The 24,727-nt window shown below is 53.6% G+C and overlaps 2 long non-coding RNA genes and 1 other non-coding gene across 3 annotated transcripts in view; 1 reads left to right on the top strand and 2 right to left on the bottom strand.

Moving 5' to 3' along the window:
* Positions 1-24,727, bottom strand: part of LOC127041589 (uncharacterized) — a 244,742-nt gene that overhangs the window by 143,786 nt on the left and 76,229 nt on the right. The window lies entirely within an intron of this gene.
* The window catches only part of LOC127041588 (uncharacterized), a 271,683-nt gene that overhangs the window by 223,173 nt on the left and 23,783 nt on the right, over positions 1-24,727 (top strand). The window lies entirely within an intron of this gene.
* TRNAQ-CUG (transfer RNA glutamine (anticodon CUG)) lies at positions 17,339-17,410 on the bottom strand. The gene has a single exon. It is a non-coding gene; the product is annotated as a tRNA-Gln (tRNA).

Here is a 24,727-nt window from a genome sequence, read left to right as displayed (position 1 = left end):
TGGCAGAGCTGGAGAGGGAACCAGCGCCCCACCCACGCTGGAACAGCAGCTCCCCAGAGCCCTCGCAGAGCTGGGGAGGGAAGGCAGCACCCCACCCCTGCTGGAATGGCCGCTGCCCAGTCCTCTCGCTGAGCTGGGAAGGGAACCCAGCGCCCCACTCCCGCATGAACGGCCGCTCCAATGTCTCCTCGCAGAGCTGAGGAGGGAAGGCAGCGCCCTACTTGTGATGATGCGGTTCTGGCGGGACCCAACTGAGAGTGCCAATTCAGGACCAATTGCTCAAACAGGGCTGTTACAGCCCTAGGCTGAGGTTTTTCCACCTCTAAGGCAAACCAAACCAGCCAGACAAAAGTGACTTCAGTTTCACCCCACTGGCTAACCACAAGTCACACAAGCAATTTCCTTAGACACTCCAGTCTCCCAGTATCACCACCAGTGCCACTCGTCCTGGGGATGAATGGTTATGAAAACTAACACCTTAGTAAAAGAAAAAGGTTCTCTAGATCCCAAAGGACCATGCCCCAGACCCAGGTCAATATACACATCAGATCTTACCCACAAATCACTCTGTTGCCAATCCTTTAGAATCTAAAATCTAAAGGTCTATTCATAAAGGGAAAAAGATAGAGATGAGAGCTAGAATTGGTTAAATGGAATCAATTACATACAGTAATGGCAAAGTTCTTAGTTCAGGCTTGCAGCAGTGATGGAGTAAACTGCAGGTTCAAATCAAGTCTCTGGAGAACATCCCCCACTGGGATGGGTCATCAGTCCCTTGTGTAGAGCTTCAGTTTGTAGCAAAGTCCCTCCAGAGGTAAGAAGCAGGATTGAAGACCAGATGGAGATGAGGCATCAGCCTTATATAGGCTCTTCCAGGTGTAAGAACACTTTTTTGTTCTTACTGTGGAAAGTTACAGCAAAATGGAGTCTGGAGTCACATGTTCAAGTCCATGCATACTTTGCTGAGTTACAAGGCATATCTGCCTCCTCTCAATGGGTCAATTGTGTAGCTGATGGTCCTTAATGGGCCATCAAGCAGGCTAGGCAGAGCTAACACCAGCTTGTCTGGGGTGTCACCCAGAACTACAGCACCAATTTGAAATACAGACAGTATACAGCCAATACCTATAACTTCAACTACAAAATGATATGGACATACAGACAGCATAATTATAACCAGTAACCCAGAACCTGGTCTTAGACACCTTATATGACCCCCTTTACATAAGACTTGGTGCCACTACAGGACCTTAGTTGCAAACCATGTTCTATATGGTCGCAGTTTATATCAGTAACGTCACCCCCACAACTCAAAATTGATGCAGGAAGGGATGACACAAGCATCACTGACTGCATCCCAAGAGCTCCCCATCCGTGGGTCTGTCTCACTACAGCTAGTGTTGGGCTAGAGGCCGTACCAGTGTATAACAGAAATGGTTTATCAAAGTCATGTTTAATTACATGATTGAATCTCTTTACAAAGTCAAGGTATAGCTTGGTTAGCTTTTGCAGCATAGTTCCTGTATGTTTCATGTGATCTTGCCAAGAGCTAAAGAACAGAGCTACTTTATCCATACACGCTCTGGCAAATGTTTGAAACCCAATTAACATTAAACCAATGTAGATATAAACGTTGTTCATAGTCCAGGAATTCTGGCATTTAGCCATGAAAGCCATATGGTAGTGTGCCTCAGTTTCCCCTTTTCTACTGCACATCAGGCCTGGAATGTCTTTTCCCCTGTGAAAAGTTTCAATACTGTTTACAGAAATTAACTGTGAAACATTAGTATAGCAAGGCCTTTTAACATAAAGTGTGTTCTCATGTACTGCTTTCAACATGTTCAAGGGATTTTCCAAAACATTGGGCACATTGTACATTCTTACAGTTCTTGGTAATAGCAACACATTATTTACAAAAATCACCATTGGCAATTACAACAAATTAATTGCAAGTGTCCATCTACAATCATGTTTGTCATGCCACACCCTTGGATTAATGCCATTGGAGTTTGGGCATTTCAGGGTTAACCTGTGGCTTCCCTTTGCAAAATTCAGTTTTCTCTTTTCCCCTTGTCCTGCAGGATCAAACCCTGATTTCTCCTGCTTAACCAAATTCACTGGCTGATGGGGTGGGCTCTCTGTGCTAACAGCTATTAGCAAGTCTTTCTTCTCCCTGCCAGCCAGGTAATTTGCATCAACACAGACACTAGCTTTTAACTTCTTAGCTGCTACCAGTTCCAAGGCTGGACTTTGTCTTACAAAGATACCACACAAATCCAAAGGGTCTGAGGGTGAGAGTTTGCCTGCTCTTCCCTGCATCCTCAAGCGCTTAGGCATAAAGCCGTTTAGCTCTGAAACACCAGTAACCCAATCTGTTCTCAGACCCTGAAGCACAGACTGCTCACTGACAGAATTAGCATGGAGACATTCCTGTCCCAACACCATTGTCTTCCCAATAAGCTGGCCACACACAGCCACGCGGTTACAGGGCTGCTCAACTTTCTTAACAGCTTTTACTTCATCTGAGACCTTGTTAAATTTACCCACACTGGATCTTTCAAAGGGAAGGTCAGTGGATCCTTTAAGAGAAAATTTCTGGCTGTTAGGAACTGAAACTTTCTTGATCAAATCACTTTTAGATCCTTCAGTTGCAGTAAATTGCTTACACAGCTTACCACGGGGGTTTCTTTCCCTAGGAGCTTGTCTAAGCAGCAATTCACTCCTCTCAGAACTTCTGCCCTTACCCTTTTCACCCAGGGCTTGCTCTAAAGGACACTTTCCTGAGCCCCCACAGACTCTTTCTGGGTCTCACTTACATCCAGAATCACCTCTGGCCCATCAGGCAGATTCCTACACAATCCCCTTCCAGGCAAACCTATAGACATTCTAGATAACAGGTTAGAAGCCTTCTCCTTCCCTTGGCCATGAACAGTCGTTAAACCGCCAGTAGGTAACACAATTAAATCACCTTTCTGCTCTCCTTGTGCCCTGGCTAGGGTATCACCCTGAGCAGACAGAGTTGCTACACCCTTTTCCAACCACACATTAGCAACTGGCAAACTACAAGCACCAGAATTGTCTGATCTCTGGGATTTTGCTAAGACACTAACTGGATGCAACCTAGTTACAGGGCCATTTTCCTCAGCAGACACAAACTTAGGACCATTCCCTTCCTGGGCTTTAGCTGTATTTACAACCAACTCCGAGACAACTGAATGACCCTCAACCATCACAGGCTGAAAGGCACCTTCTGTCTGCTCCACAGACACACAAGAGCCAGAGACACATTCTCCTTCACCAGACACACAGCTTGGGATTTCATTTCCCTTGTCCCAGCACACCAGGCTGTTTAGAGACAACTGCTTGGAGACTGAGGTAGCTTCCTCCACAGGCAAGTCAATACCCCTGACAGACACAGGCACATTTCCTTCACTGTCACATTTTTCCACACAGGAAACAGGTAAGGGATAGGGACACTCATTTTCCACTATTTCTGCCTTCCCAAACTGCTGACCAGATAAAGCCATCCGCTCACAAGGCTGCCTAGGTTCCTCCAAACCTTCTCTACCAAGCACATTGCCACTTTCAACAGATAAGCTGCTGCTTTTTTGACTACACTGAGCTACTTCCAGCAAATCTCAGTTACCCATTTCAGGTTCACTTTTACAAGCTGCACTAGCCACCAATCCATTACCCATTACACATCTACCCTTTCCTTCCTCGGTTAGGGCTTCCATCTGACCATTTACTTGAATCTGCTCCTGAGAAAAGTCTCCCTCCCCGATGAGATCTTTTTGCTCTTGATTTAACTCCAGATTCACTTCTGAGACATTAGACAGACATTCAGAAACTTCATTCCCAGACACACTGCTTTCTTGAACAGACAAACAGCTATTACCCACCAGGTTAGACTCCCCCTCTCCACGGCCATAGCAAAACTGGTTAAACACAGAAAACTGCTCTGAGTAATACCACATATCAACATAGTTATAAGCTGGATTTTCAAGAGGATACAGTTTCTGCTGTTCTTTCCTTGCTTCTTTGACTTGGAGCTGAAGTCTGGCAGTTTCTTGCTGCATCTTGTGAGTCTCCTGTTCCAGGTCTTGTTGCCTCTGTCGAGCTTTCTCCTCGGCGGCCAGTAATTCCAGACACCCCTTACGAGCTTTTTCTTCTCTCTCATCAGCCTCCTCCTTTCTTTCAGCAGCTTCTTCCTCCAGCTGGGCCAAGGCTTGCTTCTCTTCCATTTGAATTTCTGCCAGTTTTTGCTCATATTCAAACTGCAGGCCATCCATCAGGGCTTGCAGTTTCATTGCTTTTGCAGATGCTTTCTGGCTCATGGTCACTGATCTTTAACCAACCAAACTCTCAATCCCATTTTTCAAATGTGGATAGCGTGGGGTTCTGACCCAAAGCCTAATTGACCTGGTTCTGTGGATCCTTGCACGACTACGCCACTGTGATGGTGCTGCCCGTGGGAGCCAGCTGAGGTCACCCAATCAGGGTGAATTGCAAACAAAATGGGGCAAACAAACCCCAAATGCTGGTGGTTATTCCAATACTTAGATTTACCAAGCCAGCACAAAACAGCCTCTGTAGTACCTCACTGGTCACTTAGAAGTACAAACCATGCAGTACCCTTAAAGTGCCCAGCCTCAGGCCTCCGTCCAGACACACCTGTCAAACATATGATGATGATTCCTGAAAATCTGCCTTCATCATATAAAAGAAAAGGTTCTTCCAATCCCAAAGGATCAGCCACATACCCAGGTCCAATTACAACTTAGATCTTACCCAAAATACATGCTTATAATCAATTCTTATTAACTAAGCTAAAATTTATTAGAAAAGAAAAGAGAGTGTTGGTTAAAAGATCCATATACATACAGACTTGAATTCAATTCTTGAGATTTAGATACATAGTAGAGGTGAGCTTGTAGTTGCCAAAAGTCCTTTTAGAAATAGTCCATAGGTTATAGTCCAATGTCCAGATTCTGGGTGGCTCCAGTCAATGACTGGGGATCTCAATCCTCATGGCTTAAGGTTTGCCAGTCTTGAAACCCAAAGCAGATCTGAGATGAAGAAGGATCGTGTCCCAGGCTTCTTATACATTTCCAGCAGCCTTTCGGCCTGAGAAAACAATAGGCTTAACTCCTTCTCCCAAACATCCTGGCAATTAGCACAGAATAATTTATCCATTAAACAGTTCTGATACAGGTTACCACAACCTTCAAAGAGACATATAGACAATAATACTAATTCACTCAAGTATGATCTTAAATGCTAATATTCTCTTTTTTGATCTTTGAATAAAAACCATAGCAATAGACAAAACCTGTTTGCTGACATCCCAAGACCTGAGCAAACATATATCCTTCTACCTCCAACAATGCAGACTTGCATTTCACAGCTCTATTCATTTACATATCTTGCTAATCAGTCCTTAAGCTTCACCTATGGGTCAGGTCAGTTGGTGAGGTGAGTTAATTAACTCTTTCTGGCCCTGTCCCTTTCAGTGAGATATTATATTATACTCATAACATCACAGGTGGGGCGCTGGCTTCCCTCCCCAGCTCTGGGAGGGGAGTGGGGAGCGGCAGTTCGAGCGGGGGCCGGGCTCTGGGTTCCCTCCCCACCTCTGGGAGGGGCCTGGGGAATGGCGGTTCCAGAGGGAGCAGGGCACCGGCTTCCCTTTTCAGTTCTGGGAGGGGCCTGGGCAGTGGCGGTTCGAGTGGGGGAGGGGCGCTGGCTTCTCTCCCCACCTCTGGGAGGAGCCTGGGGTGTGGTGGCTCCAGAGGGGGCTGAGCGCTGTGTTCCCTCCCCAGCTCTGCCAGGGGACTGGGGAGCAGCCGTTTCAGCAAGGGAGGGGCGCTGGGTTCCCACACCTTCTTTGCCAGGGGACTGAAGAGCAGCCGCTCCTCCGGGGGCGGGGCACTACATTCCCTCCCCAGCTCTAGGAGAGAACTGGGGAGCGGCCGTTGATGCAGGGGTAAGGCACTGGATTCCCTCCGAGATCTGCCAATGGACTGGGGAGCGCCCGTGTCATAAACAGAGAAGTAAGAGTTAATAGAACAAAAGAGCTTCATATCTCTTTCGCCTGGAAAAGGTTAACAAGAACAGTGAGCCTGGCTGTCACCTGACCAGAGGACCAATCAGAGGACAGGATACTTTCAAATCTTGAGGGAGGGAAGTTTGTGTGTGTGCTGTTAGTGTTTGGTTCTTGTTCACTCTGGGGGCCCAGAGGGATCAGACGTGCAACCAGGTTTCTCTCCAATCTCTCCGATACAGGCTCTTATAAGTTCAGACTAGTGAGTACTAGGTAGATAAGGCGAGTTAGGCTTAAGATTGTTTTCTTTATTTGCAAATGTGTATTTGGCTGGAAGGAGTTCAAATGTGTATTTTGCTGAAAGGATTTTAATTTGTACTTGAATACTTAGGCTGGGAGGGTATTCCCAGTGTCTATAGCTGAAAGACCCTGTAACATATTCCATCTTAAATTTACAAAGATAATTTTTACTGTTTTTCTTTCTTTAATTAAAAGTTTCTTGTTTAAGAACCTGATTGTTTTTTATTCTGTTGAGACCCCAGGGGACTGGCTCTGTATTCACCAGGGAATTGGTGGGGAGAAAGGAGGGAAGAGGGAGAGAGAGGCTGATTTCTCTCTGTGCCAGGATTACTTTCTCTCAGGAAGAGTCTGGGAGGGGGAGAGAGAAGGAGGGGGGAAGGTGGATTTTCCTCTCTGTTTTAAGATTCAAGGAGTTTGAATCACAGTGATCTTCCAGGGTAACCCAGGGAGGGGAAGCCTGGGAGAGGCAACGGTGAGGGAAAGGTTTTACTTTCCTTGTGTTAAGATCCAGAGGGTCTGGGTCTTGGGGGTCCCCAAGCGAGGTTTTGAGGGGACCAGAGTGTACCAGGCACTGGAATTCCTGGTTGGTGGCAGCGCTACAGGTTCTAAGCTGGTAATTGAGCTTAGAGGAATTCATGCTGGTATCCCATCTTTTGGACGCTAAGGTTCAGAGTGGGGAGTTACACCATGACAGCCCGTTCCAGTGGGGGAGGGGCACGGGGTTCCCCTCCCATCTCTTCCAGCGGGGGCGAGACACAACTTTCCCTCCCCAACTCTGCAAGGAGTCTAGGAAGCTTCCGCTTCAGCGGGGACGGGCCGCTGGATTCCCTCCCCAGCTCTGACAGGGGACTGTGGAGCGGCCGTTCCAGTGGGGTTGGGGCGCTGCCTTCCCTCCCCAGCTCTGCAATGGGACTGGAGACCGTTCGTTCCAGCAGGGGCAGGGCGCTGGGTTCCCTCCCCAGCTCTGCCAGGGGACTGGGGAGCGACCGGTCCAGCTGGGTCAGGGCGCTGCCTTCCCTCCGCAGCTCTGTGAGGGGACTGGGGAGCGGCCGTTCTGGCGGGGGCAGGGCGCTGGGTTCCCTCCCTGGCTCTGCGAGGGGACTTGGGAGCAGCCTCTCCTGCGGGAGCGGGGCGCTGGACTCTTTCCGGCTCTACAAGGGGACTGGGCAGCGGCCGTTCCAGCAGGGGCAGGGCCCTGGGTTCCCTCCCCAGCCCTGCAAGGGGATGAGGGAGCGGCCGTTCCTCTAGTGGCGGGGAGCTGCCTTCACTGCCCAGCTCCGCGATGCGACTGGGGAGCCGTCGTTCCTGTGGGGGCGGGGCTGTGGGTTTCCTCCCCGGCTCTGCGAGGGGACTGGGGAGCGGCTGTTCCAGCAGGGTCAGGGCGCTGCCTTCTGTTGCCGACACAGAGGGTGCCCGAGTCAAGCAACAGTGGTTCATTGCCCAGAGTGCGAAGCGCCAATGAACACACACCAGGGTGGAGAAGCAAGCAAAGTTTATTGGGATCTCAAAGCGGTGCAAGGAGACGAACGCCTCAAATCGTGCACCACTACACAAGCAGCTTGACCCTTTTTATAAGTATTTTTTCTTTTTCTTCTTTCTCCTCCCACCCTCCTCCTCCTTCCTCCCCAGTAGCAGTTACGTAAGCGCAGGTGCATTAAGTAATCTTGACCGTGGCAGCTCGTTAGTAAGTTTTCCTTCTGCAAGTTATCTTGTCCATCTGCTAAAGGTGCACAGGTCTTATCACGACTGCTTTAGACCGGTTTTAGCTGTGCTGCAACTAATAACTTACTGTTACACATTTCATTTCACAGCTGCTAGCTTTCTAGATCAAGAAGAGTTCAACATGGAGGAGCCTTTGTTCACTGAGGCCTAGATTTATGCCTAGTGACACCAACACCCCCATGGTACTGCCTCTGAGCAGCCCCCGCTACGGTCTGCCCAGTCCTTCCCCACTGCTGTGTCCCCTCCCCCAGCTAACACCCTGCCTCTCCCCCATGCTACTGCCTCTGAGCAGCCCCCGCTACGGTCTGCCCAGTCCTCCCCCACTGCTCTGTCCCCTCTCCCAGCTAACACCCTGCCTCCCCCCCATGCTACTGCCTCTGAGCAGCCCCCTCTACTGTCTGCCCAGTCCCTCCTCCTGGCTGTGTCCCCTCCCCCAAGCTCCCGCCCTGCCTCCCCCACTGCTATTGCCTCTCAGCAGCCCGCCCTATGGTCTGCCCAGTCCTCCACCCTGCTGTTTCCCCTCCCCCCAGCTCCTACCCTGCCCCCCCATTCTACTGCCTCTGAGAAGCCCCCCAAACAGTCTGCCCAGTCCTCACCCTGGCTGTGTCCCCTCCCCCCCAGTTCTGACCCCTGTCACATCCTCTCCTCTACACTTTCTCCCTGCAGCTTGCCCCATTCCCTGCTGAGTCCCAGCTTCACCCCCTGACATCTCTCCAACCCCACCTCCCCCCATCACAGCCCTTGCCCCCCTAGTGCCCCGGCCCCTGCTCCCCGTGGTGGGCTTGAGAGGCCCCCACTCCCTGGCCGTTCCACTCTCCAGAATTGGAAGCTGCTGGCATTGAGGAAGGTGGGGCCTGGGCTGGCCCAGCTGCTTGGGCAGATCCTGGTAAAAGAGAGAAGAACGGGCAAGGCTGAGGACCCTCCCTTGTCCTGGGGGGGGGGGCAGGGGTCCCACAATTTAGTTCAGTGTCACCCTCCCACATACAGAGGAGATGTCAACTCCCAGCAGGCCGTGCTCCATCTCCAGCCCCGCTGGGATGAGACCACAATCCCCCAGTGCCCCCCACCCTGCCACTGCCATCAGCAGTCAAGCCGGGGAATCGCCCCCCTTCTCCCCTGCGAGGGCTGCAGGACTCCCTACCCCCTCCAACACCAGCCTCCCTGCAATGTATCCCAGGGTGGGGTCGGATAAGGGTGGATTTATTCTTTCCATTGCCCAGATCTAGCCCTCAGCCTCAGTCTGCCCATACGGGATCCAGGGTCTGGAGCAGTTGACTGCTTACTGAGGGCTACAAGGAGCCACCAGGAGAAGGGAGTAGATTCTCCACAGCTTTTCCTCAGGTTCTTGCTCTCACAATCCTCTCGCACTCTCAGGCTCTGCTCCCATCCCATACGTCCTCGATCCCCTGATGGGGAACCCAATCGTGAAAATCATTATCTGTTTGGAGACCAGACTCTCGGGGAAGTCTGGCTGCTGCTCCAGCTGCTCCCAGATACTTTTGTAGCCCGACCTGGGTCAGGAATCTGCTCCTCAGACGTGTCCTTCTCTTTCCACTCACGATTAACTGTGCCTTGATGAACTTCCCCGTGCGTAACCCTCTCTTTGTGCACAGGATCACAATGTCCTTCTCAAGGAGATGGTGATAGGCCATCACTTCACCATTCCCAAGTGGCTCTGGATTGACAGGCCTGTGTGCTCTTGGCTCCCCCATGGTTTCCAGGAAGAACCCCTGGTGTGCCAGCCCTTCTCGTGGTCACCACCTCTTTGCCAGGGTCGAGCTGCAGACTCCTCCGCCCCTGGGACTGCTCCTGCCATCCGCAGGGGAACCCTGCTACTGCAAAAATCCTCTCTCCCAGGGCAGAGCGGCAAGCTCCTCCGCCCCTGAGACTGCTTGCTGCAGTCCTCAGGGGGACCCTGTTACTTCAACAGTCCTTCTCGCTGGTCACACACACCCAGAGTGTAACCACTCCCTGAAACCGTCCCTCTCTGAGCCTTCAGCACTCCTGGTTCTCATTATCCCTCCTTTGTTTTACTGCTCCCCAGTCACTTACTGCAAGCAGCGCCATTCACGGGGTGCAGTACATCCCGCTGCTGCCACCAGTTGTCACGGAGTCACCGGGCGATGCTCTGGAACTGCTCCCCACAAAACCAGTCAGGACTTTGAGGAGCCTCCTCTCCCTTGGAGCAGAAGTTTTTAGGGCAAGAAGCTCAAAAGTCTTTACCTCCTGCGTCTCTCCTTGTAGCATTCAGCATCCTCTGACCCTCCGTGCGCTTCCCACAGCGAGTCCGCCCAGGCAAGGTCCATTCTGGCGGGGTATCAAGTTTTTTTCCCCACTTTGAAAGTTAACGTCCAAAAAGTGGGGACCTGCATGATCACTTTTAATCTTTATTACCAGCTTAAATTTCGTATGCTGCCACCAGCCAAAAATATAGTGTTTGGCACACTTCCTGTTCCCCCAAAGCCTTCCCTGGGGAATCCAAGCCTCAAACCCCTTGGATCTGAACACAAGGAAAATTAGCCTTCCCTCCCCTCTTTTTCCCCCCAGACTTTCCCCTCCCTGGGTTACCCTGAGAGGCTACACTGATCCAAACTCCTTGGATCTTAAAGCAAAGAGGAATTAACCTCCCCCCCATCCTTTACCCCCCACCAATCTCTGGTGCGTTCAGACCCAATCCCCTTGGGTCTTAAAACAAGGGAAAAAAATCAATCAGGTTCTTAAAATAGAAAGCTTTTAATTAAAGAAAGAAAAGGTAAAAATTATATCTGTAAAATCAGGATGGAAAATGTTTTACAGGGTATTTAGATTTATAAAGCCTAGAGGGACCTCCCGCTCCCCTTAGCTTGAGATTCAAAGTTACAGCAAACAGAAGTAAAAATCCTTCCAGCAAAAGACACATTTACAAGTTAAGAAAACAAACATAAGATTGATCCATGTTTCCTGGCTATACTTACTACTTTGAAACATGAGAGACTGATTCAGAAAGATTGGAGAAAACCTGGTTGCACGTCTGGTCCCTCTTAGCCCCAAGAGCGAACAAAGAACAAAACAAGCAGCACAACAAAGACTTCCCTGAACCAAGATTTGAAAGTATCTTGTCCCCAGATTGGTCCCCTGGTCAGGTGTCAGCCCGGTTCACTGAGCTTCTTCCCTTTACAGGTAAAAGAGACATTAACCCTTAACCATCTGTTTATGACAGGAGGGAAGCCAGCACCCCACCCCCGCTGGAACTGCCACTCCCCAGGCCCCTCGCAGAGCTGGGAAGGGAAGCGAGCACCCTGCCCCCGCTGGAACTTCCTCTCTCCTGTCCCCTCCCAGAATTGGGTTGGGAACACAGCGCCCCACCCCCGCTCGAATGGCCACACCCCTGTCCCCTCCCAGAGCTGGGGAGGGAAACCAGCTCCCCTCCCCTGCTCAAACCTCCACTCCCCAGACCTATTTCAGAGCTGCGGGGGAAGCCAGCGCCTTGACCCCACTGGAACCGCCACTCCCCAGGCTCATCTGAGAGATGGCGAGGGATGCCAAAGTCCCTCCTCTGCTCCAACCGTCATTCCTCACGCCCCTCGCAGCGCTGGGGAGGGAAGCCAGGGCCCCACCCCGGCAGGAACGGCTGCTCCCCAGTCCCCTCGCAGAGCTGGGGAGGGAAAACAGCGCCCCGCCCCCGATGAAATGGTGGCCCCACAGTCCCCTCGCAGAGCTCAGGAGGGAACCCAGCGCCCCACCTCCTGTGACAATGCGGATCTGGCGGGACCCAACTGAGAGTGCCAATTCAGGACCAATTGCTCAAACAGGGCAGTTACAGCCCTAGGCTGGGGTTTCCCCACCTCTAAGGCAAACCAAACCAGTCAAAGAGGACTTTGGTTTCACCCCACTGGCTAACCACAAGTCACACAAGCAATTTCCTTAGACACTCCAGTCTCCCAGTATCACCACCAGTGCCAGTCGTCCTGGGGATGAATGGTTATGAAAACCAATACCCCAGTAAAAGAAAAAGGTTCTCTCGATCCCAAAGGAGCAAGCCCCAGACCCAGGTCAATATACACATCAGATCTTACCCACAAATCAAGCTGTTGCCAATCTTTTAGAATCTAAAATCTAAAGGTTTATTCCTAAAAGGAAAAAGATAGAAATGAGAGCTAGAATTGGTTAAATGGAATTAATTACATACAGTGATGGCAAAGTTCCTAGTTCAGGCTTGTAGCAGTGATGGAGTAAACTGCAGGTTCAAATCAAGTCTCTGGAGAACATCCCCCACTGGGATGGGTCATCAGTCCCTTGTGCAGAGCTTCAGTTTGTAGCAAAGTCCCTCCAGAGGTAAGAAGCAGGATTGAAGACAAGATGGAGATGAGGCATCAGCCTTATATAGACTTTTCCAGGTGTAAGAACACTGCTTTGTTCTTACTGTGGAAAATTACAGCAAAATGGAGTTTGCAGTCACATGGGCCAGTTTCTGCACACCTGGCTGAGTTACAAGGCGTATCTGCCTCCTCTCAATGGGTTAATTGTGTAGCTGATGGTTCTTAATGGGCCATCAAGCAGGCTAAGCAGAGCTAACACCCACTTGTCTGGGATCTCTCCCAGTAACAAAGCACAAGTTTGAAAGATAGACAGTATACAGCCAATATTCATAACTTCAGCTACATAATGATACAGACATACAGACAGCATAATCATAACCAGCAACCCAGAACCTGGTCTTAGACACCTTATATGACCCCCTTTACATAAGATCTGGTGCCATTAGAGGACCTTGGTTGCAAACCATGTTCTATATGGTCCGAGTTTATATCAATAACCTCACACCCCCGCAGGAACGGACGCTCCCCAGTCCCCTTGCAGAGCTGGGGAGGGAAGGCAGCACCCCACCCACGCAGCAATGGCCGCTCTCCATTCCCCTCGCAGAGCTGAGGAGGGAACATAGCACCCCACCCCCTCAGGAACGGCAGCTCCCCAGTCCCCTCAGAGAGGTGAGGAGAGAAGGCAGCGCCTGGCCCCCGCAGGAATGGCCGCTCCTCATTTCCCTCGCAGAGCTGGGGAGGGAACATAGCACCCCGCCCCCTCAGGAACGGCAGCTCCCCAGTCCCCTCGGAGAGGTGGGGAGAGAAGGCAGCGCCTGGCCCCCGCAGGAATGGCCGCTCCTCATTTCCCTCAAAGAGCTGGGAGGGGAACCCAGCCCCCCGCCCCCGCAGGAACGGCCGCTTCCCAGTCCCCTCGCAGATCTTGGGAGGGAATGCAGTGCACGCCCCCGCGGGAGCGGCAGCCCCACAGACCCCTCACAGAGCTGGGGAGGGAAGGCAGCACCCCGCCCCCGCAGGAACCGCCACTCCTCATTCACCTCGCAGAGCTGGGAAGGGAACCTAGCGCCCACACCCCGCAGAAACGGCCTCTCCGCAGTCCCCTGGCAGAGCCGGGGAGGGAAGGAAGCGCCCTACCCCCGCTGGAACGGCTGCTCCCAAGTCCCCAGGCAGAGCTGGGGAGGGAACCCAGCGCCCCGCCCCTGCTGGAACAGCTGCTCCTGTCAGAGTTAAACTCAGGACTCACAGTTTGTCAGACCACTCTGTGTTATTAGCACAGCTCTCTGCTAATAACACCCAGATAATGTGAGCTCTATGCAAGACACAAACTATCTTATTTATACAGATAAAAGAGCGGGAATTAGACAAAGGGACAAAGAAAGCAAAACAGTAAAATTCACCTGGGGCACAGCATGCATATCCTACTTCCTTACTAACTGTTATCCATCTAAGGTTAGTACTTCACCAATTGCCCTTAAACGATCCAATTGTTCTATGTTAATGTCTGTATTCCTGACACCTGGATTGCAGCATTCCAACAATTTTGCTTAAAGGTACAGACAGCATTTCTTTAATCCTTTCTATTTTCACAATGTAATTCATTCTACTTTCACAGAAACATGCTCTGTGCATTACCCAAATTGGTGGGAAACACACTCTGTGCATTACGGTGACTGGTCCGTGGGTGTCACTGCTCCTAGAAGGCAGACACACGCTGTGCATTATGCCACCTGACCAGTGGGTGTCGCTGCTGCATCAAGGGAAACACCTTCTGTGCATTACCCTGAATCACCGCGAGGTATCACTGCTGTGCCAAGGGAAACATAAGAACGGCCAGACTGGTTCAGACGCAAAGTCCATCTAGCCCAGTATCCTCCTGTCTTCTGACAGTGGCCAGTGCCAGGTGTCCCAGAGGGAATGAACAGAGCAGGGAATCATCAAGTGATCCATCCCCTGTTGCCCATTCCCAGTTTCTGGCAAACAGAGTCTGCAGGCACCATCCCTGCCCATCCTGGCTAATAGCCCTTGATGGAACTATCCACCATAAACATTTCTAGTTCTTTTTTGAATGCTGTAATAGTCTTGGCCTTCACAACATCCTCTGGCAAGGAGTTCCACAGGTTAACTGTGCAACTGCCCTGAGTTTACCCCTCCTCCCTTCCCCAAGTTGTATATAGAAAAGTGGATGAGGATGAGGAGAGCAATGATGTGTCTGTCACTGGCTGGTGCCTCGGTTTCCTCTAGGCAGCAGTGCTGCAGGCTCCTTTGGTCAGTGCCTATGCAACTGTGTCTGGGGAAGGGGGAGTAGAGGCTTATGCTTCCCAGTCCCAGGCCCCATCCCCAGCAGCTGGGGAATCCAAGCCAAATTTAACCCTGGTAGCTGGGCCGGGATTAGACTGGGCTGGGGTAGGGCTGGGGAGGAATTGGGATGGAGACAGATGCACCTGCTGTGAGGGAAGATCCTCCCATTCCCTGCCAACCCCCTTCACACCTTGCAGCACAGCACTCTCTAGCATTTCTTTCTCTATCATGGGAGCTGTCTGCTGCTTGCTTCTCCCTTAGCATCCTCTCTCCCCATTCTGGAGCACTGGCATCGCCCGTCCTGTGCAAACAGGCAGGCCCCGGTGTGCCCCATGGCACTGCCCTGTAATTGTGGGGGCAACAGTTGGATGGAGCCATATCGAAATACGGGGGTGGGCAAGGCTGGGGACCAGGACTCCTGGGTTCTCCCCTCACAGGTGGGAGGGGAGTGGAGGTTAGGGGGTAGAGTGGGGAAGGGGCAGGGCTGGGACCCAGGGCTACTGCTTTTTCTGGTTTTCTCCACCTCCTGCAGCAGCCTCGGTCCTTTCAGTGCATTTCTTGTTCCAAATTCATTTGCTGACTTGTGTAACTTACCCCAGAGGTGGCTGCATCTCAGTGTTGCGTGAGGCACCCTTGGCTGCATCACCTCCTAACCGCATCTCTCTCCCCCTTCGGGTGACCCTGCAGCACTCGGCAAACATCCACAAGATCATGGGGCACTTTGAGCACTGGGCAGGCAGGGGCCAGGCGCCCAGCCCTCCCTCCAGAGAATGGGACCCAGCACCCCCTACTTTTTACAGGGATTAAAAAGAGGCAAAGGGGGGCAAATCAGAGGAGTGGGTGGCCAGGGTCTGAGCAGGGAGTGGAAATTGACTGTTCGGGGGGTCATGCAGCTGGAGGCAGAGTTAGGAGAGGGACTGAAGGGCAAAGTCAGGGAGGGGGGAAGGAGCCGGAGTTAAGCCCAGAGGGAGGCGCTGCCAGAGGGTTAAACCCCGGCAGGGGCAGAGGGGTAACAGTTATCCCAGTGGGCTGAGACTCCAGTGTTTGCAAACATGGGTGGGGGGAGCAGAGGGCTTTTTTATTTCCCCTCTCACAGGCAGCACCTCTCAGCATGGGCTTCCCAGGGCTGGGCTCTTAAAGGCACAGGCATCCCACTGCCTAGACACTGCAGCTCCTCTCTGATGTAACCTACTGAGGTGCTGCAGTAGGAGACTCAATTCAGTGAAACTGGGCATTCCCTATACGCCCCCCAGCCAGGGGGCTGTGCACCCCCTTCCCCGAATTTCCCCAACACCCCCTCCCTCAGTGGTCAGGTAGTTACATGCAGCGCTGCCAATGTTGTCATTGGTTGCAAATTTGAATGGAAATTGAAACGTTAACACACACTTTAAAAACAGATACAACGTATGAAAACTACTTGTACCTGAGAAAGTAAAATAGGTTTGGAAAGTCTGGACAAAGCCGGGTTTCCTCACCCAGCTGTTGTGTTTCCTGACAATGTCGGTGCATTGGCTTCGGCAGTGTTGGCCAACCTTAGAATTTCAAATGATGATTTGTAAGCGAGGTGTGAATGAGCTCTCCCCTGGTAGCTACTGATGACCAGGGTTGGGAGGAGGCTTTGGGACCAGACTGTATTTACATGAACTCACCTACTCTGCCGATGTATCCAGCGGACAGAGCTGGGCTGCCTCTGCGCTAGGTGCCCGGAGGAGGGAAGGTGTGTGGGGCTCCAGCCTGGGACTCTTCCTCCCTCCTGCCAAGACCTGACTGTTAATCCCAGCCCTGGCACTCCTTTCTTCAAGCACCATGTGGGCCAGAGGAAAAGTGTGGTAGGAAGCAAAAGGGCCAAGCTTGTGAACATCACATATCCAAACAATCAGGGTAGCAAGTTCTAGAGCCCTCACCCATTGTGGCCATCCCAGCCAAAGACCTGGCTCTAGGAGGTGTGAGTCACCCAGCAGGAGGGGAAATATTCACTCTTACACAGCTTGAGACAGGGAAGTTGAGCTCTGGGGCTTTACCACAAGCGTGGGTGGCAAGTTTGTAGAAATTCTGGTGGTGTCCAGAACCCGCCCCCAACTCCGCCCCCCAAACTCCACCCCCACCTGCCTAAGGCTCTGGGAGGGGCTTCGGGGGAAGGTCTGGGGTGCAGATCCTGGGCTGGGGATTAGGGTGCAGGAGGGGTGCAGGCTGCAGACTTTGGGATAGAGTTTGGGTGCTGGGTGCAGGCTCCAGTTGTAGGAAGGGGTGAGAGGTGCATACTCTGGGAGGGAGTGCAGAGCTGAGGGGCTGAGGATGAGGGATTCATGATGCAGGAGGGGGCTCAGGACTGGGACAGAGGATCAGAGTGTAGAGAGATGGGGTAAGGATGAGGGAGCTCAGGGCAGCCTGCCTTGCCATTACTGGAGGGTGGGCACTAGCACCCTGGGGCAGCAAACAGCACTTCTGCCCAGAATCCCTCTACTCCAGCAGCAGGAGCAGGGGATAGGCTCATGCTGCTTTTTGTCAGGCAGCGAGGCACCGCGGCAGTGGGAGGGGTGCCAGGCAGGGGCCAGGGCCCAGGAGAAGAGACCCAGCTCCAAATATTGCTGGAGCAGGGCCCCCACCCCTGAATATTCCTGGAGCCCGAGCACCACAAATGTACATAACCTGCTGCCTATGACCACAAGCCAACACAAGGTCTCACTGAGATTTGAACTCAGATTACAGGATTCAGAGTCCTGAGTGCTGCCCATTACACCATGGGACCAGCTTGTGCTGCCTTCTCTGCACATCGGTGACCCTCATGGGGCTGGCTTGTGTAAGGGGGCTCTTGACCCTTTAATAAAACTTAGTGTGTGTGTGGGGGCAGGGGGTTGGTTGGCTAGTTCCCAGCACCAATAGAAGGGGGAAGGATCAATGGGAAATCAGGACCCTGAGACTGACAGTCCCCAGGGACAATGGGGAGAGGCCAAAGCTCCAAGTTAGCCGCACTGACAGGCCAGGCAGTGTAATGAGGGAGTCACCAGGCCAGGGGGTCCCATCCTCCATGTGAGCTGGAACTGCCTGGGCGAGAGTGGGACAGAGCTAAGGAGAGAGCAGGAGCCCGAAAAGAGCCGGGGAGCAGAGCTGTGCAGGTGTAGTGCCAGAAACTGCTGCATGTAGGAATTTGCAACCTGCAGCAGTTACTGATACCTGAGGTTGTTCTCATCTGCTGACTTGTCCTATTTGGCTAAAACTTGACAGTGGTTTCTCTAGCAAAGGCCAGTCCCTGGCCCCTTGGTCCAGACATCCTCCTTCATATCAGGCTAGGGTGACCAGATGTCAAAGATGAAATATCGAGACGCGGGGGGCGGAGCAAAAATAAAAGCTGGAGGGCCCCCCCGCCGCCAAGCGGCAGTGGCACAGCCCCATCTCCAACCAACTCTCAGCTCCAACTCCCACTACACCCCTAGCTCCCCCATCCCCTCACTCCTGGGCCCAACTTGGGCTCCGAGCTCTGCAGCCGAGCCATGATCCGGGCCCCTCCTGCAGCTCCTGGGCAAGGGGTGAATCAGGCAGCTCCTGGCAGGAGCGTGTCCGCCCCACTTGTGTCTCTGCCCCCTGCCCACCTGGGCCCTGCCTGCTCCGTGCTGCCTCCAGCCCCACTGTGGTGCCCGCAGGCTGCAGGGCTGGAGCAGCTTCCGCGCTGCGCTCCCGGCCATGGCCATGGCCCGTGTGCAAACCTAGGAGGGAGGAAGAATGCTGTGTGCTTGGGGAAGAGGCAGGGCTAGGGCGACGATTTGGGGAGGAATCCAATGGGGCAGTGAGGGAGTGGAGCTGGGGGCAGGGCCAGGGCCGGGATTTGGGGAGGGATCTAATGGGGGAATGAGGGGGCAGAGTTGGGGGGGCAAGTATCCCTCCAGACTATGCCTGTGTGCTGGAGAAAAGGACAAAGATATTTGTTTGTCCAGGGTCCTGATCGGTCGGGACGTGGGACAAACAAGCAAATATAGGGACAGTCCCGATAAAATCGGGACTTCTGGTCACCCTACGTCAGGCTTCAAGTTGAGAATCATTTCCCGTTCCCACTCTGTGGGAGGGGAGACTTTTAAACGCGCTCTCTGTGCGACTGCACATGGCTAAGCAAAGAGAACAAACCCCAAATCCCCCCAGTGCTTTGGGAGCCAGGTTTGCGGTGGGAATTCTGTAGTTCAGATGACTTCACACCTGGTCATTGTGATTCTTTACCAGTTTCTCTGGCATTGGGGCAGTTTTTTTCACTCCCAGCTCTGATGGCCGAGTGGTTAAGATGTGGGAGTAGAAATCCAATAGGATTCTCCTGTGCAGGTGCGAATCCTGCTCCCACTGAAGCCTGTGTTTTAGCCAGTCTCTCACCTGGGCAACATCTCTGTACAACCCCCTGAGACACTCTCAATTCTCTCCCCACCCCAAGTAAATCCTGTTCTGCTCCTTTCATAGAGATGCCTGGGACACCACCTCACACTGTGTCCCTGAGGGGTCAGGCAAACTCTCAGCACCTGATGCCTCTGCCACTCACCTGGTGCCCCATAGATCAGCCATAGCCCTAGTTCTGCTCCTCTCTCTAGAGTGCGAAAGAAGCCAAGTCAGCGACTCCATGGGAGCTATGGGGCTGCAGAACCAACAGAGAAAAAATAGGTGCTCAGCACCCACTGACAGCCACCTCCCCCCACCCACACACACACTACAGGCCTTGTTGACAAGCTCCTCCTCTTCCCTTTCAGTGCCGCCCACTTGCCAGTGATCAGCTGTTCAGTGGGGTGCAAGAGGCACTGGGTGGGGAGGGAAAGGAGCAGGGACAGAAAGAGGTGGGGGTGGGAGAAGAATGGGGCAGGAAGGTGCAGGAAGGGAAGAGATGGGACGGGGTGAGGACTTGGGGGAAGGGGTGGAGTGGGGACAGGGCCTGAGGAGGAAAGGGGGGGATTTGTCCCAGTCCCCTCTAGGGCTGGCCCTGAAGGGAAGCACTGACTGTTACAGAGTGTTAGACTGAAGATCTAAAGGTCCCTAGTTCAATCCTGGGCTTTGGCAGGCCCTATTATCCCTCTTTGTGCAGGGGTGGCTTGTTTTCTGGGAGCACAGCAGTGCCTGGACCCAAGATGAGTTCCTGAGCTTGGGTTCTGCAGTAGGAAAACATAGAACAGGCTTCTGCCCCTAGTTGGCCCACCTAACCTTTAATAATGAGAACTGTCTTTCCCAACATGATAGGAAGAAAGTGAGGCAGGGTAGCCCTCAGGAATGGTGCCAGAGGGCTGCTGGGCAGTGACAGGCAGGGATTGGGGATGGAAGCTCCTCTGTGCAGGGAAGGGGCATCTGTAAAAGTGACCCAACACACCTCTCCTCCTCTGGGCACCGAGAGCAGAGGCAGCTGGTGCTGATGGCTCCAAGGGAAGGCTTAAAAGCCACAGAGCAACTGAGGTCAGGGCTAGAGGAGGGCAGGACCATGCCTAGGTGTGGCCTTCAGACAGGCACAAAATCACCCAGCCAGGCTGCTCCCTGCCATGCTGAACACCCACTGAAGGTCACCAGCATGCCGGGCAGCTGCTGATGCTCTATGGATAACATCACAAGTTGGTAGGAAAGCAGGGCCAGCCCCCATGGTGGGGCCTCTGACTGGTCCCACTCAAGGTGCTCACTTTTGCAGTGGGGCAGGAGATTTTACCCCAAGAGGCTTTTCCCCAGCTGGCGAGAAGCAGAGAAACACCCAGGCTCCGAAGACGCTATGTAGCAAGTAGCCTCCAGCACAGGGACAGGTGCACACGCTAGCCTGGGCAGCCGCCCATTTTCTCTGGCAAATCGGGAAGGGCAAAGGCTAGACTGGAAGCACCTGGGTCTCATGTCCCAGCCTTTGTGATGCCCACCCCCTAACTCCTTCCTGGGACTCTAGCTGAAGCCAGAGCATTGGCCTGAGCAGCCAAGAAGAGGTTCCAGCCCTAAAGGGAGCAGAACTTTCAGCACAACGGTAAAACTGCAGAAACACAACCACCAAGGGACTCAAACTCTCAGTCTTCTGAACCACACTCAGACACCTTATCCATTAGGCCACATGGTAACGCACAAAAAAACACCTCCAAGCACTTCTTTGGAAAAGTCGAACATTGTGTTTCTCAGGTCATCTACTGAGGGGGGCTGAGACTCTGTGGGCACAAGAAGTCGAGTTCCCAGCAACACGTGAGACTTAATTCTATGGAGCCAGGTGCAGGGCTTTGGCAGGGAGGCTCAGGCATGGGGGGATTGGGGTGCAGCGGATGGACCAGCTTTCTAGGTGTGGAGATTTAGTCACACTGAGGCACAGAAGAAAGGAGGAGGAGGAATCCTGCTGACAGGCAGCGGATGTGCAGAAAAAGAGGAGGGGTTCCTGGGACTTTTTTGCCTCTCTTTGCCTACCTGCTTGCTCTTGTGGTGAATGGGGAAAATGGTCTCAACTAGCTCAGTTGGTAAAACATCAGGCTTTTAATTTTAAGAGCCAGGGTTCAAGCCCCTGTCTAAACACTCAGCTTTTAAGTAGCCTTGTGTGCCAGGAGCCAAAAGATTCCTGGTGCTGTCCACCAGCCACATGCAGATTCCCAGAATCCATGGCCATTTCCTGGAAAGGTTCCTTTCCTCAGGAAAGAGGCCACATCCACAGGAGCAGGCCTAGAACAAGCAGTCTCTGGCTGGCAGGAAGAGCTGTGGGGCCAGGTGCTGAGAAAGCTCAGAGGGAGACCAGCAGAGATGAACGGAAGAGAGACAGAGAAGCAATAAGTACAGAGGGCAAGTGTACAGTGGGTTCAGGTCCGGCTATTGTGGGGAATACAGAGGGCAAGTGTACAAGGGGTTCAGGTCCAGCTATTGTAGGGAACTTCCCTGGTTTATACATGACCCTGGTGCAACTGGCCAGAGAGAGGATCTGAGTCCCTACCCACTTACCCAGAGGCCTACCTGACCCCAAGGACGCTCTTTCTACTCTCATGTGTGGCAGAGTCCTCGTAACCCCAACAAGGCTGGGCCCAGGAATCTTGTCATGCTCACTTCAAAAGGGCTACAGGGAGATCACAACCAGCATCTCTGGAGTGTCAGGGCAGGTCACAGTCTCTCCCTCACATGTCCCAGGCCTCCTTCCCAGGCCCTGGCTGTGCTGCAGGGACACAACGGGCCGGACACTTGCTCTGGCAGTGGCCACATGCTCTAGGTGACAGGACCCTTGTTCCCAGTGTCAGCCCCCATGTAGGGGATATGATCCCCCCACCCCCGAAGGTCTGGCCTGCAAGGCCTCTCGATTGGTGGCATCTCCTTGTGCTGGGCCTTCTGCCCAGGGTCCCCCTCACTCTCCCAAGCTGCTCACTGCACCCACCTCCAGCCCCAGTGCTGCTGCGACCCTGCCTCCATCTCCCTGCTCTGCTCCTCTGGCCTCTCTGGCTCTGCTTGCTGCAGCACTTCTCCCAGCACAGATCTGCTCCCTGGGCAGCTTCTGTGGCTCATGCTGCTCCGGCTCAGTTCCTAGCATGGATCTGCTCTGGTTCTCCCTGGCTAGCACAGCTCTTCTCCCCGCCTCTTCTCGGGCTCCTGCTTTCTCCTTAGCTTGGTCCCACTCTGGCCCAGGTAGTTCCAGCTCACACAGATGATGGGATCCCCTTCCCTGGTGACTCCCTCATTACACTGCCTGGCCTGTCAGTCGGGCTAACTTTGGAGCTTTGGCCTCTCCCCATTGCTCCTGGGGACTGTCAGTCTTAGGGTCCTGATTTCCTATTGATCCTTCCCCCTTCTATTGGTACTGGGAACTAGCCAACCAAAAACCCAGTGAGCTTTAGTAAGGGGCCAACAGTCCTTTACACAAGCTGGCCCCGTGAGGGTCACTGATGTGCAGAGACAGCAGCATAAGCTGGTGCCATGGTGTAACGGGCAGCACTCAGGACTCTGAATCCTGCATTCTGAGTTCAGATCTCAGTGGGACGTTATGACAAACCCCTAGAGCTCACAGTGCTTAACTTCCCTGTCTCCAGCTGCGCAAGAGCAAATCTTTCTCCTCTTGCTGGGTGACTTGCCCTCTAGAGCCTGGTTGTGAGGACCACAATGGGTTGGGCCTCTAGAACTTGCTACTTTGGTTGCTGATACCTGCAGTCCTGTGGTTTGACCAGATGCTTGGGATTCTTGCAGCTTTGCCTGATGCCCACAAGTTTGGCCATTTTGCTTGCAGCCACATGTTGCCTCTTGTCCACATGGCACTTGAAGGAAGGAGTGCCAGGGCCAGGCTTGATAGTCAGGGCTAGGCAGGATGGAGGAAAAGTCCCAGGCTGGAGCCCAACACACCTTTCCTGCTCTGGGCACCTAGAGCAGAGGCGGCTGGTGCTGACAGCTCCAAGGGAAGGCTTAAAAGCTGCAGAGCAACTGAGGGAGGGGCAAGAGGAGGGAAGGACCAGGGCCGGCTTTAGGAAGTGCGGGGCCCAATTTGAACATTTTCGGAGGGGCCCTGGCAGGGATGACTTAAAAAAAAAGTGGAAAAAAAAGCCTTTCATTTCTTTCATGTATTATTTACTTTCCATAACTATATGAATAATAAAATTATATATTATATACATTGCATCATATATGCTGTTGTTTGGCTATTAATGACCGTCATTTCACATGTGTGGGTCCCCGCCACTCCCTGGGGGTGTGCACATGTGTTGGTCCCAGCTGCTCCCTGCCTCCCTCATTGAAGCAGGTGTGCAGGGTTACTGCCCTGGAAACTGCAGGGCAGCAGTGGACATGGGGCTGGCTGGAGGCAGGGCAGGGGCTGACTGGAGGTAGGGTCTGGCTGCAGGCAGGGCAAGGGGTGTGGGGCTGGTTGGAGACAGGGGGTGTGGGGTGGGCTGGCTTCAGGCAGGGCCGCAGGGAGGTGCAGCAGGGGTTTGCAGGTCTGGAGACAGAGGAGTGTGGAACTGGCTGGCTTCAGGCAGTGGGGTGCAGCAGGGGTTGACTGGAGACAGGGCAGAGGGTGTGGGCTGGGCAGGGTGTGCAGGGCTGGTGCGGACAGCAGTGTGTGGTAGGCTGGCTGGCTTTGGGCAGGGCTGCAGGCGTGTGTGGCAGGGGCTGGCTGTGGGCACGAGGTGTAGAGCTGGCTGCAGGCGGGGGCGGGCAGACTGCTGTGGGCAGGTCAGGGGGTGCAGCAGAGGCAGCTGGAACCCAGTCCTTTAAGTAGCCCCCAAACCCCTTTCTATCCCACCCCGGACCTTTTAAATAGCCACGGGAGCGCTGGGGAAAGCATGGGGGAGGCGGGGCTCCGGCGGCTATTTAAAGGACTGGGGTGGCAAAGGCAGCTGGAGCCCCGGATCCCTTAAAAAGCCCCCGGAGCCCCTCACTGCCTCAGGCTCTGGGGGCTATTTAAAGGACCCAGAGCTCCAGCAGGGGTCACGGGGCTTGCCACGCTCTGGCCGGAGCTTCAGCCGGGGTCGCGGGGCTTCCTGCGCTCCAGCCGGAGCCACCAGGCTTGCCGCACTCCGGCCGAAGCATGGCAAAGCCCCGTCTCCCTGCTCTCCCGGCTGGAGCCCCAGCTGGAGCGCGGCAAAGCCCCGCCGCCCCGCTCTCCCGGCTGGAGCCCCAGCTGGAGCGTGGCAAAGCCCCGCCACCCCGTTCTCCCGGCTGGAGCCCCAGCCGGAGCGCGGCAAAGCCCCACCGCCCCGCTCTCCTGGCTGGAGCCCTGGCTGGAGCGCGGCAAGCCCCGCCGCCCTGGCTGGAGCTCTAGCTGGAAGAGCGGGGCCGCGCCGTGCTCCCGCCGGCGCTTCGCTCAAAGGAGTGGGACCATGGAAGACCCCGGAGCAGACCGCAGCCGGGGACCGGGGTAAGTTAAAAAAAAAATTAAAAAGGTGCCTAAGGTGCGGGGCCCTCTTAGGCGCGAGGCCCGATTCCCCGGAATCGATCGAATCGGCCTAAAGCCGGCCCTGGGAAGGACCATGCTTATGCGTGGCCAGCAGATAGCCACAAAGACACCCGGTCAACCTGCTCCCTGCTGCCTGGCATGCCAACCCCCCCTGAAACGTGCTTAATACACTCAGTGATCAGCAGGGAAACCTGTCAAAATGTGTGTGCGAGGAGAACCTGCTTGGCCTGG

This window comes from Gopherus flavomarginatus (genome assembly GCF_025201925.1).
Source record: "Gopherus flavomarginatus isolate rGopFla2 chromosome 13 unlocalized genomic scaffold, rGopFla2.mat.asm SUPER_13_unloc_3, whole genome shotgun sequence".
In the NCBI taxonomy this organism is placed as follows: domain Eukaryota; kingdom Metazoa; phylum Chordata; order Testudines; family Testudinidae; genus Gopherus; species Gopherus flavomarginatus.
The sequence above is the reverse complement of the archived record's forward strand: the minus strand, read 5'-3'. Positions and strand labels throughout refer to the sequence as shown.